At 40.5% G+C, this 15581-nt stretch overlaps 1 protein-coding gene across 1 annotated transcript in view; it reads right to left on the bottom strand.

Annotated features, from left to right (window-relative positions):
* XYLB (xylulokinase) overlaps positions 1-15581 on the bottom strand; it is a 238974-nt gene that overhangs the window by 214424 nt on the left and 8969 nt on the right. The gene's annotated exons all lie outside the window — the stretch shown is intronic.

Here is a 15581-nt window from a genome sequence, read left to right as displayed (position 1 = left end):
CGGGGACCCATTCAGGAGATCGCGGGGGTCCCAGCGGTTGGACCCCCCGCTATCTATAACTTATCCCCTATCCTTTAGATGGGGATAAGTTATCTTTCACAACAGAACTCCTTCAACTTGAATTCCATTACAATTTTGAAAGTTGGGTAACTATGTAAATACTTCTTTTTACTTATCATTAAAACGTATTAATAATGTTTATTCACTATTCCCAAGGAAACTTATCATGTTGCCAATTAGCCATAAAGCATTGTGAGCCTCACTTTGGTCAGTATTTTCACAAACAGACTTCAGAAGTGGAACAGACCGTGAAAAACTATAATGCAGAGCTTTGCATATTTGTTTATTGGACCCACTTCTGGTTTTGGTATGAACACTGACCAAAATAAGGACCACAATGAAAAACAGCTCAGTAGGAAAATACCCTAAGAGGTCAGATATGGGTTACACAGTTAGGCTACATTCACACTCTGTTTTTCAGCCTCATTTTGAGCCTCATTTTCAGCTTTTTCAACCATTTTTTGCTTTCAGTCCATTTTTTTCCTGCCATTTATGACTCAGAATGAGGCAGAAATGAATTGTGAACATAGCATTGGATCTATATTACAACATTACCTGTATGAAAAGAGGTGCTAGCTGAATCGTTGTCTAACCCAAGCAAAGTCAGTATGTTATAAAAAAAAAAAAAAAGAATTAACAAAGTAACGCAACATTTTATGTCGATATGGTGGAATATTGTTGAATTTATACATTTTTAGTCCAGTTTTTTGTTACTTTTCTAGAAACAATAGAAAAATTTTAATTTTTTACAAATGTTTGTAAGCTTTAGCATGCTTTTCATGATCCTTCCATTTTCACACAGAAAAGGGAACGATGGTGTTTTACAGTTCATGTCACAGATTTATGACAGCAACTCATAGTTCAAGAATAGGCTTCTATCTGTTCATATATTAAGAATGAAATTAAAAGTTATCCAGGAATAGAAAAACAGAGCTACTTTCTTTCAAAAACAGCTCCACATCTGTCCCCAGGTTGTGTGTGGTATTACAACTTGGCTCCATTCCTTTCAGTGGAACTGAACTACAGAACTACACCCAACCTGGAGAAAGACGGGGAACATTTTTTTTAAAGAAATTTGCTCTGTTTTTCTATTCCTGGATAACCCCTTTAAAAGGGTACTCCACTGGAAAATATTTTTTTTTCTAAATGAACTGGTGCCGGAAAGTTAAACAGATTTGTAAATTACTTCTATTAAAAAAAATCTTAATTCTTCCAGTACTTATCAGCTGCTGTATGATCCACAGTTCCTAAAATGGACAGAGGTATCAGCAGAGAGCACTGTGGTCAGACAGAAAGGAGAAAAAAAAATGAACTTCCTGTTGATCATACAGCAGCTGATAAGTACTAGAAGGATTAAGATTTTTTAATAGAAGTAATTTACAAATCTGTTTAACTTTCTGGCACCAGTTGATTAAATAAAAATGTTTTCCAGTGGAGTACCCCTTTAAAGGGCTTCTGTGCATGGACATACTGCAGCTCAGTTTTAGGGCTTCCATAGAAGAACATGAAACATATATGAGACCTGTGCTGTATCCCTATATATCTACATTTACAATAGGAATATAGATTTTTTTTGTTTAGTAGCATGTTTTATGTAGCATGTCCCATCAGATTCTGTACAGTCTTGCATCTAGGGGCACCTTTCTCTATGTATATGGCATTCAATGAAGCCTTTATGGTAACACACAGGGTCCATCCATTCAGCTCCTTACTCAGGACCTTATGGCCTCTGTGTGCTGCTGTACAGGCTCAGTACATAAAACTCCCCCATATGTCAAAATCTATCATGGACACAAGTAAAACCTATTAAAGAGGTTTGGTGCAGATGACACTTTCTAGGTCACACTAATATTTATGATAATAATGCTGCATTAAGCAGTAAAGCATGGGTATCTGATCTGTGGGGTCCTTCTTTCTGGAAACAAAGGACACCGATTGGGGGGTCCGAGGGGGCGGACCCCAAGGATCAGACACTTATCACCTATCCTATGGATAGGTGAGAAGTTTAAATCTGAGAAGTTTAAATCTCAGAATAATCCCTTCAGGTAAAGAAGACTTAGCAGAAGAAAAATGCCTATTAAACATGTGATAAGCTGTTATCTATATATACTTCTATGCAGAGATACAGTAAGATTGCATGAAGTTACAGGTTCTAAGACATCAAGGGACTATATCTCAACACGGAAGGAAGTTATTAAAGGGGTACTCCAGTACTTCAACCTGCATCCCATATGCACAGTATAATGAATAAGCATCAGGGGGGGGAGGGGGGTGATTGGGCAATAGGGGACAGGAGCTGGGCGGGTCCCAGTGGTCAGACACCCAGTGGTCGGGCCCATGAGCCCTGTGCAGTGCATGGAGTGGTATGCTGGCACACTTTCCATGCACTGTCTATGGGAGAGCTAGAGATACCCGGGCGCCGTACTAGGGTTGCTTTTCAGTTCCCATATCCTGTAATAAGGGGATGAGTACTGAAGTATCCCTTTAACCCCTCCTTAAAGGGGTACTCCGCTGCCCTGCTTCCGAAGCTCCGCTCCCCAGCGTCCGGAAGTTTATTGTTCCGAACGCTGTGTGCCAAGGTCAATTGTTTATTTTTAATAGTTAATTTAATGCAATGTTAAATATTCTTTTAAACTTTATTTACATATTTTAAAGGGGTACTCCGCTGGAAAACGTTTTGTTTTTAAATCAACTGATGTCAGTAAGTTAAACATATTTATGAATTACTTCTATTTAAAAATATCAATCCTTCCAGTACTTATCAGCTGCTGTATGCTCCACAGGAGCAGGAGTTCTTTTCTTTTTGAATTTGTGGTCAGACAGAAAGTTAATTCAAAAATAAAAGAACTTCCTGTGGAGCATACAGCAGCTGATAAATACTGGAAGGATAAGGATTTTTAAATAGAGGTAATTTACAAATCTGTTAAATTTACTGGCATCAGTTGATTTAAAAAAAAATGTTTTCCAGTGGAATACCCCTTTAAAGTTTTGAAAACATAAATTTGCTTGTGCAATACATTGCAACACTTGTATATTGCAGTGTATTGTGTTTATCCTTTGGAGCATTTAGCGGAGAAATTTTTTTTTAAACCCAATTACTTTAATGGGCTTCCGCAGCTGATTTCAGCAAAAATATAAGACTTGACTTATATTTTTGCAGAATGCTGAATTTTAGCTGAGGAACCTCTGCAGCAAAAATTCCGCAATGTGAATGGGTCTGGAGAATTGCAGAATTTCCTTGTGGATTTCAATGCGGAAATCCATGTGGAAATTTAGCTGTCTGAACATCGCCTAAGGGTCTTCATTAGCCCCCGGGTGCAATGTCGCTCTAGGATGAGGCTGATCGTATGACTGAGGCGGCCCCTCCTCTGTCTTACTGCCCAAATGGAGCTATGGCTATTGTCCTCAGCATCTAGAGGATTAAAGGGGGTATCCTCATCTGGGGCATAGGGGTATTCCAGGCAAAACCTTTTTATTATATATATATATATATATCAACTGGCTCCTGAAAGTTAAACAGATTTGTAAATTACTTCTATTAAAAAATCTTAATCCTTCCAATAGTTATTAGCTTCTGAAGTTTTCTGTCTAACTGCTCAATGATGATGTCACATCCCGGGAGCTGTGCATGATGGGAGAATATCCCCATAGGAACTGCACAGCTCCCGGGACGCGAGTCATCAGAGAGCAGTTACACAGAAAACAACAACTCAACTTCAGAAGCTAATAACTATTGGAAGGATTAAGATTTTTTTAATAGAAGTAATTTACAAATCACTAGGGAAAAAAAAAAGAAGAAGAAATATGTGCAGCTCACAATTATATCACCAACCGAGGACAAATAGGTAATGCACCTATACCTATGGTGCCAAGAATAAATATTAGAAAAAGAGACAAAAATACCCAGACCTCAAGGAAGGTAAACGATATGAATACAATTGAAGGAAACAAGGATTGTGCTTCAATTATAATAGGATATAGATTTTATTAAAAAAATTGATATAAAATATAAAATATTCCTTGTGAGAGGAGTATAAAATGACCTAAAATAGACTATCACTGGTAACTAAATAATATCACAGAATGCACTATTAAACTGGAACAGTTATAGACAAATTGCACTGAAATAGTGAAGGCAAAATATACTGATATGGACTGAAAGAGTTAAAGACACTTGAATTGCCGGAAAGTCTCTTGGAAATCAGTCCTTTTCACTGGAGAGATGATAATGTAATATTGTGACAAGTTCCTCTTAATGGATGACAATGAAACGATGTTGTGGTGTGTTAACCCCTTAAGGACTCAGCCCATTTTGGCCTTAAGGACTCAGACAATTTAATTTTTACGTTTTCATTTTTTCCTCCTCGCCTTCTAAAAATCATAACTCTTTTATATTTTCATCCACAGACTAGTATGAGGGCTTGTTTTTTGCGTGACCAGTTGTCCTTTGTAATGACATAACTCATATCACAAAATGTATGGCGCAACCAAAAAACACTATTTTTGTGGGGAAATTAAAACGAAAAACGCAATTTTGCTAATTTTGGAAGGTTTCGTTTTCACGCCGTACAATTTATGGTAAAAATGACGTGTGTTCTTTATTCTGAGGGTCAATACGATTAAAATCATACCCATTATTACATACTTTTCTATTATTGTTGCGCTTAAAAAAAATCACAAACTTTTTAACCAAATTAGTACGTTTATAATCCCTTTATTTTGATGACCTCTAACTTTTTTATTTTTCCGTATAAGCGGCGGTATGGGGGCTCATTTTTTGTGCCATGATCTGTACTTTTGTTTGATACCACATTTGCATATAAAAAACTTTTAATAAATTTTTTATAATTTTTTTTTAATAAAATGTATTAAAAAAGTAGGAATTTTGGATTTTTTTTTTTTCGTTCACGCCGTTCACCGTACGGGATCATTAACATTTTATTTTAATAGTTCGGACATTTACGCATGCGGCGATACCAAATATGTCTATAAAAAAAAGTTTACGTTTTTTGGGGGTAAAATAGGAAAAAACGGACGTTTTACTTTTTTATTGGGGGAGGGGATTTTTCACTTTTTTTTTACTTTTACTTTTACATTTTTTTACATTTTTTTTTACACTTGCATAGTCCCCATAGGGGACTATTCATAGCAATACCATGATTGCTAATACTGATCTGTTCTATGTATAGGACATAGAACAGATCAGTATTTTCGGTGATCTTCTGCTCTGGTCTGGTCGATCACAGACCAGAGCAGGAGACGCCGGGAGCCGCACGGAGGAAGGAGAGGGGACCTCCGTGCGGCGTTCTGAATGATCGGATCCCCGCAGCAGCGCTGAGGGCGATCCGATCATTCATTCAAATCGCGCACTGCCGCAGATGCCGGGATCTGTATTTATCCCGGCACCTGAGGGGTTAATGGCGGACACCCGCAAGATCGCGGGTGTCGGCCATTGCCGGCGGGTCCCTGGCTGCGATGAGCAGCCGGGATCAGCCGCGCATGACACGGGCATCGCTCCGATGCCCGCGGATATATACAGGACGTAAATGTACGTCCTGGTGCGTTAAGTACCACCGCACCAGGACGTACATTTACGTCCTGCGTCCTTAAGGGGTTAAACTGAGGAAGTATTAAAGTTCACAGTTGCTACAGTTTCACTGTATCACTGTGTTAGGACAGATAACAGGCAGCTTGGTGGTACATTACCGGTCCTGAGAGCGGAAGACTCCAGTGAGGCTGGATGGATCTAGCACTTGGATGGTCACTGCAGGTGGGCTACCTCCGAGTCCCGGCGCTGGCAGGCGTCGGGGATGGACACTTTCACCAGCGAGTGCCACCTCTGAAAGTGTCCATCCCCGACGCCTGCCAGCGCCGGGACTCGGAGGTAGCCCACCTGCAGTGACCATCCAAGTGCTAGATCCATCCAGCCTCATGGGAGTCTTCCGCTCTCAGGACCGGTAATGTACCACCAAGCTGCCTGTTATCTGTCCTAACACAGTGATACAGTGAAACTGTAGCAACTGTGAACTTTAATACTTCCTCAGTTTAACACACCAAACATTGTTTCATTGTCATCCATTAAGTGGAACTTGTCACAATATTACATTATCATCTCTCCAGTGAAAAGGACTGATTTCCAAGAGACTTTCCGGCAATTCAAGTGTCTTTAACTCTTTCAGTCCATATCAGTACATTTTGCCTTCACTATTTCAGTGCAATTTGTCTATAACTGTTCCAGTTTAATAGTGCATTCTGTGATATTAATTAGTTACCAGTGATAGTCTATTTTAGGTCATTGTATACTCCTCTCACAAGGGGCCCCTTGTGAGGTGGAATATTTTATATTTTATATACATTTTTTTATAAAATCTATATCCTATTATAATTGAAGCACGATCCTTGCTTCCTTCAATTGTATTCATATAGTTTACCTTCCTTGAGGTCTGGGTATTTTTGTCTCTTTTTCTAATTTACAAAGATGTTTAACTTTCCGGAGCCAGTTGATATATAAAAAAAAAGTTTTGGCCTGGAATACCCCTTTAAAGTATATCCATAGGATTTGCCATAAATGTCTCATAGATGCGGGTACCACCACTAGGAACCACATCTATCTTTAGAACGAGGGCTCCCTGACCTTCTCTGGCTTGTTTACAGAGGTGGTTGGACAGCTGAAAATAGCTAAACTTGTTGCATAGATGCATAACTTCCAATTAACATTAATGGGAGTTGCAAAATGTCTTGGCTCCAAGAGTTACAGAAACTGCATAGATTTTCAGAGCATAACTCACTATAGATGTCAATAGGGAGTTTTGCAAATTGCGTAAGACATTTTGCTCAGCTGTTTTCAGCTTCCCGACCACCTTCCACCACCACAAATAAGCCAGAGGGTCCAGGAAGCCATGATTAAACAGGATGCCAATACTCCTTTATGGTCTATTCACATGTACAGTATTCTGCGCAGATTTGATGCGCAGGATTTTCTGCTGCAGATTTCAATGTACTGAGTGACCGAACACAGCTTAAAATCCTGCCCATCAAATCTGCATAGAATACTGTACATGTGAATAGACCCTTAGGGTGTGGACACACACACCCATCCAAAACGTATTTCACGCTGCAGGAAATCCACTGGGGATTTTGCTACAAGCATCTGTCACCTTACGTCAGCTGGCCTGTGTGTCACAGTCACTAGAGGCCAAGAGCTCACTCTAATGACCGACATAGGCGCGGTGGCACCAACCTCCAAACCAAACTGCACACACAGGGCTGTGGCCGGGTAGCCCTGTTTGTCAATCAATAGCCGGTGATGTCTGGGAGAGAGGTGTGTCAGTACAGCAGATTTTAGTTGACAAATGCTTGTAGCAGAATCCGCAGTCAACTTCCTGCAGTGTGAAATACACTGCTGATGCGGTATGTGTGACCCTACTCTAAAATGGCCAGGATCTGAGTTATCTCCAATACTGACCACCACTGCAGCTGGGTGTCAGTCTCCGAGCCCGCTCTAGACCCAACACTTTGACGTACATCTGTGTCAAATATAAGGGAGAGGTGAAAAGAGTTGTCTTACAATTAACTATTAATCTTCTTTGTCAGATGATGCAAAAGAATATTTTTCAGTTGGGGTAATTTTTAAAATTGTTTACATGTTGCTGTTACATACTTTCTGTGGCCTCCATTTGTGTTCTTTTCGTTTCCTCTCAAAATGTTCACCTAATGTGTCAATTTCTGGTGAAAAGGTTACCGTATTTTTCGCCGTATAAGACGCACTTTTTCTTCCCCAAAACTGGGGGGAAAAAGTTGGTGCGTCTTATACGGCGAATACACCCCTATCGCGGCGATCCCTGCGGCCATCAATGGCCGGGACCCGCGGCTAATACAGGACATCACCGATCGCGGTGATGCCCTGTATTAACCCTTCAGACGCGGCGATCAAAGCTGACCGCCGCGTCTGAAGGGAAAGTGACACTAACCCGGCTGTTCAGTCGGGCTGTTCGGGACCGCCGCGATTTCACCGCGGCGGTCCCGAACAGCCCGACTGAATAGCCGGGTTAGTGCTTACAGGACACCGTGAGGGACCTTACCTGCCTCCTCGGTGTCTTCTCCGTTCAGGGATCCCCTGTATGGCCGGCGCTCTCCTTCCCCGTCATCACGTTGTCGCGTACGTGCGTCGGCGTGCGTAACGACGTGATGGCGGCGACGGAGAGCGAGGATACCCGGCCGGCAGCAGAGACGTTCCGGAGCGACGGGGACACGGCGACAGCGATGGAGCGACATCCAGGGCAGCAGTGACGGGTCCGGAGCGGCGGGGACACGTGAGTATTACCTCCTCCTGCAGTGGTCTTCAATCTGCGGACCTCCAGATGTTGCAAAACTACAACTCCCAGCATGCCCGGACAGCCAACGGCTGTCCGGGCATGCTGGGAGTTGTAGTTTTGCAACATCTGGAGGTCCGCAGATTGAAGACCACTATTGGGTTCAAAATCTTTATTTTTTTAGATTTTGCCCCTAAAAAATTGGGTGCGTCTTATATGCCGGTGCGTCCTATAGGACGAAAAATACGGTACTTTAAGTTTGCATATTGGTATTGTGTGGCCTGTACAATAGCAGGAATCCCACCCCTGCCCATTTACCAAAGATTCAGGTACCGGGACTTAGCTACCGAGCATGTGTGACTACTATTACTGGACACATTAGGTGGATGCATTGAGAGGGAATTTAAAGAACACCAGTAAGCGCTGTAACAAATATTTTGCAACAAAATCTAGATATAGATGTGGAATATTTTTTTTTTATTATTACAATTAAAAAATGTCAGGGAGCTTTATCAAAACATGTCCAGAGGAAAAGTTGACCGGTTGCCCATAACAACCAATCAGATTGCGTTTTATCAAAAATAAAAGAAGTGATCTGATTGGATGTTATAGGCAACGGGTGAACTTTTCCTCTGCACAAGTTTTTATAACTCTCCCCCAGTATGTTTTGCATCACCTAAGGGAGATATAAATTTGACATACACGTACGTCATAATGCTGGGAAAGTTGTATGGAGCGGGCTCAGGAGTGTCACTGTCACTTAAAAAACTTTCAATGGGACATGACAAATGTTTTGATCAGTTGCAGTCTGGGTGTTCAGACCACCACCGATCTCTAGAAGAAGGTGGGTGAAGTGCTCAGCTAATCACTTCTCTCCTTGTCTCACTCTTTGCTGCACAAGATGGGATCCGTAGACTTACCGATACTTCAGAATCTGTCTTGTGCATTGACTGGCGCAACAGGGAGAGAAGGGCTTAGCTGAGTGCTTCCCCCAGCTTGTTTTAGTGATCAGTGGGGGTCTGAACACCTGGAGATATCAAAACTTTTGAAATGTCTCTGTGACATGTTAAAACATTTTTAAAATGACAGTGACACAAAGTTTTTTTCTTTTCTTTTTTTTTAAATAGAAAAATATAACAAAACCTCTATACACTTGGTATAGTTGTAATCATACTGACCTGCAGAATAAAGGTAACATGTCATTTTATATCACAGAGTAAACACTAAATAAACCCCCAGAATGGCAGAATTGGGAAGGGTTCTATTTTACCCCACAGATATATATATATATATATATATATATATATATATATATATATTTTTTTTGCAATACTTTTTAGGTAAAATGAGAATGGTGCCATCAAAAAGTATAACTTGTGCCAAACTATATAAGCCTTTGAAAAGCTCTGTTTAATTTTTTCTTTTACAAAAAGTTATGACTCTAAGAAGTCAAGGAATAAAAGACAAAAAAGTCCATCACCAAAAATCATCTTGAGACAATCCCCTTTAAAACAGTTTTCATGTTTTAATATATGTACAAATATCTTTGAAGTCTCCATTACTGTTATATCATGAATATTTGTTTTGTGTATAGCGTCTGTTCCTAATGAATGTCGGTTGTTCACGGTTTAAAAGTTTGGACAAGGACTGTGCAGAGATTGTACTGTACATTTTTGGTTCCTTACTGTATATTGAGCATCTGTCTAGAACAGAAATTAGATTGTACTATGTAAAAAAAAAGTTTTACTTTAACAGAATAAAAAGGTTATTCTTCCATATGGTTTACCTTCACATTTCTGGTATAAAATGCTAATTTAAAATGGTAAGGGTTATGATGCTGACAATCACAGCTATAGGGGTTACAATGGTCCCAGTTGCAACTGAGTACCTAAGCTGGGGGGGATGGTGCATGGGACAGACCTGCCTCACCACACATTTGTTTTATTGAAAATAAATGTATCAATTGCAAAACTTTTAGCTGTTGCAAAACTACAACTCCCAACATGCACTGACAGACCGTGCATGCTGGGAGTTGTACTTTTGCCACAGCTGGAGGCACACTAGTTGGAAAACCTTCAGTTAAGTTCTGTTACCTAACTCAGTATTTTCCAACCAGTGTGTCTCCAGCTGTTGCAAAACTACAACTCCCAGTAGGTACTGATCACCAAAGGGCATGCTGGGAGATGTAGTTATACAACAGCTGGAGGTACGCAACTACAACTCCCAGCATGCCGAGACAGCTGTTTGCTGTTTGGGCATGCTGGGAGTTGCAGTTTTGCAACATCTGGAGGGCTACAGTTTAGAGACCACTTTATAGTGGTCTCCAAACTGTAGCCCTCCAGATGTTGCTAGGCAACAATTCACCGTTTTCCGTAGGATCACCGCACCAGGGAGCCGCATCGGCGTCCTTTGCCGCCCGCCGTAAGTGGACCTCCGGCACTGGTCACCGCCGGTTCTCTTGCTCTGCGCAGACTACAGTGGGTGAGCAGAGGGGGAACCGTACTTTAAACCCCCCGCCCCCGATCTGCTATTGGTCGGTCGCTTCTGACCGACCAATAGCAGGGATAGGAGGGGTGGCACCCCTGCCACCTCACTCCTATCCCTTCAGGAGGATCGTGGGTGTCTTTGACAACCCCGATCCCCCTTATTTTCCGGGTCAATGGAGAATTCACCGGCGATTTGCGGCAATCACCGACATGGGGCGGGGGGGGGGGGTCTCAGGACCCCCCTGGGCATTGTCACGGGATGCCTGCTGAATGATTTCATCAGGCATCCCGATCCGGCGTCCGGCGCGCGGCAGGGACGGAAATTCCCATGGGTGTACAGGAACACCCTTGGTCCTTAACCTCTTAAGGACGTGGTGCGTACCTGTACGCCCTACGCCCGGTCCCAGTATTTTAAACGGGTTCGTGCCATGACCCGAGTCATACCGGGTCAGTCCCGGCAGCTAATGATAGCCGGGACCGTGGTATAATAGCAAGCAGCACCGATCTTAACCCTTTAACCGTCTAAAATGAAAGTGAAAGCTTCCCGGCAGCTCAGTCAGGCTGATCGGGACTACCGCGATAAAATCGTGATGTCCCGATCAGCTAGGACGCGAGCGGAGGTCCCCTTACCTTGCTCCTTCGCTTCCGATGTTAATAAAGGTCATTTAACCCCTTCCCTAATCAAAGTTTGAATCACCCCCCTTTTCCCATAAAAAAAACAGTAAATAAAAATAAACATATGTGGTATTGCCACGTGCGGAAATGTACGAATTATAAAAATATATCGTTAATTAAACTGCACGGTCAATGGCGTATGTGCAAAAAAATTCCGAAGTCCAAAATAGTGTATTTTTGGTCACTTTTTATATCATGAAAAAATTAATAAAAAGCGATCAAAAAGTCTGATCAATACAAAAGTGATACCGATAAAAACTTTAGATTACGGCGCAAAAAATGAGCCCTCATACCTGCCCGTACGCAGAAAATAAAAAAGTTATAGGGGTCAGAAGATGAGAATTTTTAACGTATAAATTTTCCTGCATCTAGTTATGATTTGTTTCAGAAGTATGACAAAATCAAACCTATATAAGTAGGGTATCATTTTAACCGTATGGACCTACAGAATAATGATAAGGTGTCATTTTTACCGAAAAATTTACTGCATAGAAATGGAAGCCCCCAAAATTACAAAATGGCATTTTGTCGCACAATCAATTTTTTTCCCATTTTGCCATAGATTTTTTAGTAAAATGACTAATGTCACTGCAAAGTAGAATTGGTGGCACAAAAAAAAAGCCAAAATATGGAATTTTATTTGCAAAATTGAAAGCATTGTGATTTTTAGAAGGTGATGAGGAAAAAATTTAAATGCAAAAACGGAAAAACCCTGCATCCTTAAGGGGTTAAAGGGGTTCTCTGGTGGAAAACTTTTTTTTTTTTTTTAAATCAACTGATGCCAGAACGCTAAACAGATTTGTAAATTACTTCTATTAAAAATTTTTAATCCTTCCAGTACTTATTAGCTGCTGAATACTAAAGAGGAAATTCTTATCTTTTTGGAACACAGTGCTCTCTGCTGACATCACGAGCACAGTGCGCTCTGCTGACATCTCTGTATATTTTAGGAACTGTCCAGAGCATCATATGTTTGCTATGGGGATTTTCTCCTGCTCTGGACAGTTCCTAAAATGGACAGAGATGTCAGCAGAGAGCACTGTGCTCGTGATGTCAGCAAAAGTCAGTGGGCAGCTGCACAGTTTGAATTTACAGAATTACTTTGATGGGCATAAAGGGGCTTGTTACCTAGGGGAGTACAAAGTGGTTGGTAACACAAAGACGGCAACCATTAATATGTAGGAGCAAAAAAAAATATTTTTCGCACTATTTGTAATGTGATGCAGTTATTTGCTTTTGTTGGATATGTTTGACTTAAAGAGGTGGATGTTTCTAAAGTATAATACTGACAGGCATAATACACTGCACTACAATAGAAGGGCAGTGTATTATATCAGCAACCAGAAGATCACTGGTAAAAGTCCCCTTATGGGACTAGTCAAAGTAAACGTCTCCTTTTGGAACTTGTTAAAAAGTAAAAAAAGAAAAACAAAGTACCACCTTATTCCCCCAAAAATAAGGATGCATAAATTCTTCCTTATTTTTTATTTTATTTTATAAAACACAAAAGAATTAGAAAAAAGCAAAACCTAATACATATTTGGCATCACCATGTCTGTAATTACCCAATCTATTAAGTTGTACCATTATTTAAATGCTGTAAATGTGGCATATTTTGTTAATCAGGGGACATATTCCAAAAGTTGCTTAGGTTTACTACAACTAGGCCGTTGTGAGATTGTATAGCCACACTTGCTCCATGCGAAGCCGCGCTCCCCTTCCTGCCCTCTTGGCACAGACTCGGAATAGTTGCAGATGTTTTGCTCTGTTATATCCAATGCTACATAATAGTCAGGTAACTTGCACATAACATTGGGGGAGATTTATCTAAACCTGTTCTGAGCAAAAGTTGCTGAGTTGCCCATAACAACCAATCAGATTACTTCTTTCATTTCTGAAAAGGCCTCTGGAAAATGAAAGAAGTGAAAATGAAAGTTTCTATGGGCAACTCAGCAACTTTTCCTGTGGACAGGTTTTGATAAATCTCCCCCATTGTGTCCAATATTAGTTAACATAAAGTCTTCCTTCTGGCACGAGTTGATTTTGAAAAAAAAAAATAGTTTTCTACCGGAGTACTCCTTTAAGTTCATCCCTTCCTGGTCTGTTCTCAACACACGGGAAACACAAATGAAATTCTACACTGAATATGTGATGTGTGAACCCAGGCTTATACATTTCCTCTTGTTTGGATCCACTCCTGGCATTGGCTTGAATACCACCTGATCTTGTCCCGTTTAAAACTAAGATTGAGTTCCCACAATTCCCAATGTACTGATCAAGGGAAACTAACACTATTCTAATATAAAATTAGAAGAAACTGAATCTAAAATGTTATGTTCTAGAATACTTCCATGTAGTAGTTTTCTTTGAATACAGTAATTCTCTTTACCACTCGTGCATTATATGGTGGAATAACCATTAGGCTAATTGCCTTTTCCTATGCTGAATCCTGGCCCAGATACATTGCAGGGATAAGTCATTAATTACAATTTTCACATCATTATAATAAAGGTTATAAAATTGCTCTCCAGCACTTTTATAGCGGCCCATATTAGCTAGTGAAAGCTGACTACAGCACTATGACCAGTGGAAAGACACAAGGTGAGGATCCATAAGTGAAGGTTAATCATATATAACAAATTCTGAATAACAAATCACTGCTTGGGGAAAGGTTACAGTAACTTCGTTGTGTAAGGCCTCAAGCACATGGCAGAGTGAAAAAACTTTGTACAGCTGTATATAAAGTGCTCGTAGTTCTATACTACATAGCTGTTGGCACCACATTGTTCTCCTATCGCATTGGAGCTTTGAGATGTACTCCCTATAGGGTGCAGAATACTTTTTAACAGTCCTTAATTTGACAGGGGTTCACAAAAGGGGCAGTGTTAGGGCAAACCCTACCAAAAAATGGAACGTGGGGGTTTTCAGCATTCCAGGGAAGGGGTTCAAATGTTCCGAAATGTATGGCTGCAGTAAGAGCCCTTCTATTCCTTTATTACAGCATTTCCCTAAAGCTTAAATCTGATAGTATGCAGCCACTGTTTATACTATGGTACCAAAGTTTTGATGCATATTGCAAACTAAGCTCTATGGGATAATAAGTTGATCAGTGAAGGTTTGCGAACTGGGACCTCCACAGATCATGAGAAAAGAAAGGCTATATTTACATCACATTGTCACAATGCTCCCATTGTATATGCAAAACTTACCACTGTGCAAGAAAGAAACAATGAAGGGCATGCAGAGCTAAACCAGTATCGGTGAGTGTCCCAGAGGTCGTACCACCACTTAATATGGATGGTGTATCCTAAAGATTTGTCATCAATTTGTACAGGTGCATAACTACAGGGGATGTATAGGTTGTGGTCATGCCCTGAACCTGGATCCTGAGGAGTGAAACAGTGCAGAAAGTTTACAGTCAGTATAAGAGCCTAGTAAAGGAGTTATTCAGTAATAGAAAACAAACAAAAACAGTATTACAACTTGACTCCATTCAGTTCAATGGAACTGAGCTACAAAACCACACATAACCTGAGGACAAATGTGCTGCAGTTTTTTTTTTTTTTTTTAAATCAGCTCTATTTTTCGAATGCTGGATAATCTCTTTAAGTTTTAAAACATGGATATTTATAGGAATAAACTGCATTATTAAATGATTAGATGAATTTACATGGCAGCTGATACTTTACTGTGTTTTATTATAGGGAGCAGACAAATCTGTTTAACTTTCTGGCACCAGTTGATTTGAAAAAAAAAATTTCCACTGATGTACCCCTTTAACCCAAACAAAATTGAAGATTTTGACCCACCCCTTACAACCAACCAATATGAATTGTTTTCTTACTTTATTTTATTTAGTTCTTGCCTAGTGAGTAGTACAGATGGACCAGGTTATAAAATGGGGTTCACACAATCACAACCCTGCCATCCACAATGGCAGTAGGCCCCATGTTCTTTGTACACACAGGTTCACTTAAGGTCCTGTTAACATCAAGTTTTTGGACTCTGCTGGCATACATTTGACTGCCGATAAAAAGCTATTCAAACT

This window comes from Hyla sarda, chromosome 5, assembly GCF_029499605.1.
Source record: "Hyla sarda isolate aHylSar1 chromosome 5, aHylSar1.hap1, whole genome shotgun sequence".
Classification (NCBI taxonomy): domain Eukaryota; kingdom Metazoa; phylum Chordata; class Amphibia; order Anura; family Hylidae; genus Hyla; species Hyla sarda.
The sequence above is the reverse complement of the archived record's forward strand: the minus strand, read 5'-3'. Positions and strand labels throughout refer to the sequence as shown.